Here is a 4,613-nt window from a genome sequence, read left to right on the forward strand (position 1 = left end):
TTGGGGGCTCGTACAGCTCTTATCACAATCCATCCATCCATCCATCCATCCATCCATCCATCCATCCATCCATTATGTCAAGCACATTTGTACATGTGTTGCCATGATCATTTTCAAAACATTTTCTTTCAACTTGAGCCCTTGGTATCAGCTACTCATTTCCCCCTCTGCCCTTCCTCCCTCCTGAACCCTTGATCATTGCAAGTTATGATTATTTTTTCATGCCTTACACTGACTGCTGTCTCTCTTCACCCACTTTTCTCCTGTCTGTCCCCCTGTGAGGGAGTTATACGTAGATCATTGTGATCGGTGTCTCCTTTCTCCCCCTACCTTCCCCTTCCCCTCTTGGCATCGCTACTCATTATTGGTCCTGAGGGGTTTATCTGTCCTGGATTCCCTGTGTAAAACCACTTTCCATTGTGAATCAGGTGAAGGCTTCCAGAGCCTAGCATCGGTTTGACATGCAGCAATTTGCACACGTGCTGCTTCCACTTGTCCACTGCAACCCCGTCCATGTACCGTCACTGCTTAGCCCGCTGCCCTCCCTGCCCTTTCCGTGGTTCCTTCTCTCTGAACACTGTCGCTGGGTATGTGCTGCCTGTTCATAATTCTATCACGAGATTGTCTTCAATCCCAGACCTGAAGGGTGATGAAGGTCCGGAGTCTCAAGGGATTCTACTGTCTCCATCTGACGTGTCCCCTAGTCTGTTTGTGATGTGTTCAGTCTGCATTTCTCTCCCATTCTGATGAGGGCTGTCCACTGTGATCCCTTCCAGAGCCGTTGGTCCTGGTAGCTGGGCACCATCTAGTTCTTCCAGTCTCGGGGTTGTGGAGACGGGTGTTTTCATAGCTCATTTGTCCAATGGACTCGTGGGTTCCAATTTCTTCTTCCAGTAACATCAAAATACACCTGCCTCCCAAGGTCTCTGATCTACAATGGCAGGCCACTCTTGTCAATTTGATCCCGTATTTGTTGTTAGGTGCCAATGAGTTGTTTTGGATCCTAGCTGCCCAAAGCGCCACAGAACAGAAACTGCCTGGTCCTGTGCCCTTCTCGTCATCATCATTATGTGTGAGCCCACTGTTGCTCCTGGAGGGGCTTTATCTTTTTCGCTAAGCCCCTTTACTGGGCACGATGTCCTTTTCCAGGGACTGGCCTCTCCCGACAACATGTCCTAAGTCTGAGCAGATGCTCAGGAATGTTCCGCTGGGCTTGCTCCAGGATAGGGTTGTTTATTCTCTTGGCAGTCCACAGCAGCCTGTGTTCTTTGCCAACACCACGATTGTGGTAGCTACATCATTTGTTGTCAATTTGAGAGGATTAAGAGTGAAGGGGTGGAGTTTAGCTTGTCAATCAGGCCACAGCTCGATGACCTCATTTAGAGGCTCTAAGGAGATAAATAGCTCTCTGGAGGCAGGAGACAGGCTGACTCTCTGGGAAACATTGTTGCTGACAAGACACAGGGAACTAGGCTAGTGCCCTGAACTAGAGGCGCCACATGGAGAGCCCTGCTAGCGCTGAGATGCTTGCAACATCACTGGATCCACAAGACTTCCCACCCACTGGCCTGTGATCTTCCTGCATTCGGCGTCATTGCATGTGTCTCCTGAGTCTGAAGAGGACTTTATAGATTGGTATCAGACATATGTGCTAATATGGGATTTATGGACTTGGTCTGGATTGGGCTGGGATGTCTTCTTAATGTACAATTACTCTTTATATAAAGCTCTTTCCTATACACATATGAGTGTCTATGAATTTGTTTCTCTAGTCTACCAGACTAACAATGATTCAAAGACATCCATTTCCATCTAGATATTTGTAAAAGAACATGATGCTATAAAAGAAACTGGGCTTGATGGTTGGCTAGAGGTCAGGGAGACCTCTGAGACTATGGTCCTCCGTCATCCTTCAGGTCTGGGACGGAACCCAAGGCTGTGGTGGAATCATTATTCATTGAAGCTCAGAATTTACCCACGAGGAGTCTCAGAAAATTAGGGACAAAGGAGAAAAGGGAACAGGAAGCACGGGGAGACAATGGGGTGAGTGATGGTGCATTGAGCAGACGATTGCAATGGATGATCCAAAACGAAGTGTGTGTGAGGTGCTGCCTGCAAAGTGGATCATCTGCTCAGTCAACTTTCACCTGGTTCTCAGTTAAAAAGAAAAAAAAGGTTTTAAGAGCATAATGCTCCAAGTAGATCTTTTCCACAAGTTAAGCCAGACCATTGCTCAGTTTGACGTTGGGATGTCATTTTGGTTTCAGGCTCAAAGATGATCTGAGTGCAATAGTTTACAGCTTCTGCGGTTTTGTGAGAATTGGAAATTCTGTTGTGCATTTTCCACCTTTTGATCAGGATTCTATCGAATCTCTGATCAGATGAATGCTCAGTCACAGCAGCTGGGCATCATCCAACACATCCAGTCTCCTGGTAAAAGAGGCAGGTGTCCCTGGAAGCAAATAGCACACAGCTCATGTCTTCCTCCCGCCCCCAGTCTCCTTCTTCCTTCCTCTGCGGCTCCCGATGAACAGAGACCCGCGGTTGTGCTTTGGATGCTCACTTGTAAACTTTTAAAATCCCAGGCGCAACACAACCGACGGAGAGGTGGAACGGAAGTACCAAACACATTGTTCGGCCACTTAAATGGATGTCTTGTGAAAGCATGACCCTTAACCTCTGACCCAAGGAACCAAATCCCATGAGGTGTTTGGTTGTACACAGCAACCACAGCAGCTACTTCCAGTTTTTCAGTCCAACATGTAACCCATGTTACATGTTTGGGGGGCTGGGGGTGTCATTGTGGTAAATCTCTCTCTCACACAACTTCTGCTGATTTAGCTCTTGACAGACGGACAACTCATTGACCGAAATGGCCATAATCAGTTGGGCAACCCTATTCTGGATCAATTGTGGTTTTCCCATCCCCATTAGGCTCCATTTCCCTGTTCCCTGCCTTCCTTCTTCCCTCCTCCGGTAACCCCGAAAAACTTGGTCTTTCTATATTTGCCTTTTCTTGACTTTTTATACAAGTGAGGTCATAGAATACCTGTCCTTTTGCAATTGATTTCACCCAGCAGAATTCTTTCAAACACCCACACTGTAGCATGTGTCCGGTCTTCATTCTTTTTAACTGACTGAGTAGTATTCCATTGTATTGATCTACGGTCCACGTGTTGTTTAGCTGTTCATCTCCTCAGTGTACTTAGTTTGCTTCTACCTTGTGATTGTTGCGAAGAGTCAAACAATGCTGCAGTGAGCATTGGTAGACAAGTCTCTTTTTGAGACTCTGCTTTGAGGTATATTTCAGGACTGGAATTGCTGGGTCATAAGGTAGTTTCATTTGTAACTTTCTGGTCCCCAGAGACGGCACTATTTTTTCATCTCCCCCAGCACTGGTTTCAGGGCTCCAGTTTCCCTACATCCTGAGAGCATGTACACTTCCCTCTTCTTTGCTGGTGTTGTGCTAGGTGTCTCTTCTTTGCTGGTGTTGTGCTAGGTCTCCTAGTGGGAGTGCACTGGAATCTCATTGTGGAGTTGATTTGCATTTCTCCATGGCTAATGAGGAGGTCCCCGGTGGCATCCTGGGTTACATGTTGGACTGAAAAACTACAAGGTCAGACTTTCAAAACCACCAGCCGCTCTGCAAGAGAAAGATGAGACTCTCTCCTCCTATGATGAGTTACAGTCTCAGAAACCTGCAGGGGCAGTTCTACCCTAACCTATAGAGCCCTACGGGTTGGAAATGAATCGATGGCAGTGAACGTTTTTTATGACTAATAATGCGGAGCATCTTTTCATGAGTTGGTCAGTCACTTGAATGTCTTCTCTGGTGAAATGTTGACTCACATTTTTTTTTGTACACTTTAGGATTGGGTTATTTGGCTTTTTTCTAAAACCAATGTTTTATAGGTATTTTGGTTATTAGATTCTTGTTGGATACATGGTTTCGGAAGCTATTCCTCCAGTTGGTACCTTGTCTTTTCCAGTTGTTAAAGCGATCTCTTTTGATGAATGTAAGTTTTTAATTTTTATGAGAGCTTATCGATTGATCTATAATTGACGGATCATACACTCCAAGGGTTTAATCCTATCAAGAAGTCCTAGCAAAAACAGTACCATCTCTGTGCAGCCACTGTCACAACACCTTTGTCGCTTGTCCCTGTTCTTTCCCACACCGATGGTGATTTCTCCCCTCCCCTCCTCTCCCTTCACATGCCCAGGTCATCACCAAGCCATGATTATCTTTGTATTTCCATCAACCCCAGCTTGCCTGTACAGAGAACTAGCGAAAACGAGGGCATTGTTTATTTTACCATGTGCCCTGGGTGCTTTTGTTTTCACAGCAGCAAAGATAAACTTTGAAAAGAGAAAAAGGACACGATTCTGGCAACGGGGAAGGCGAGACAAAAACGTCCACACGCACCCGAATGAAGCATCTGGAAAGAGAGTTGACGTTGTGGATCAAAAGCTAAAAAGTATCCATCGTAGTCTTCGGGCCTTCGGGGAACAATCAGGATGCACACAAGCGTTATGGATACATATAATCAGATCAGAGTGTTTTGGTGAACCGGATGAAGGTTTCCATTCAGCAATTCATGTACAGATTGTCT

Source organism: Echinops telfairi, unplaced genomic scaffold, assembly GCF_000313985.2.
Source record: "Echinops telfairi isolate 266 unplaced genomic scaffold, ASM31398v2 ScPeMD7_5;HRSCAF=22, whole genome shotgun sequence".
Taxonomy (NCBI): Eukaryota; Metazoa; Chordata; class Mammalia; order Afrosoricida; family Tenrecidae; genus Echinops; species Echinops telfairi.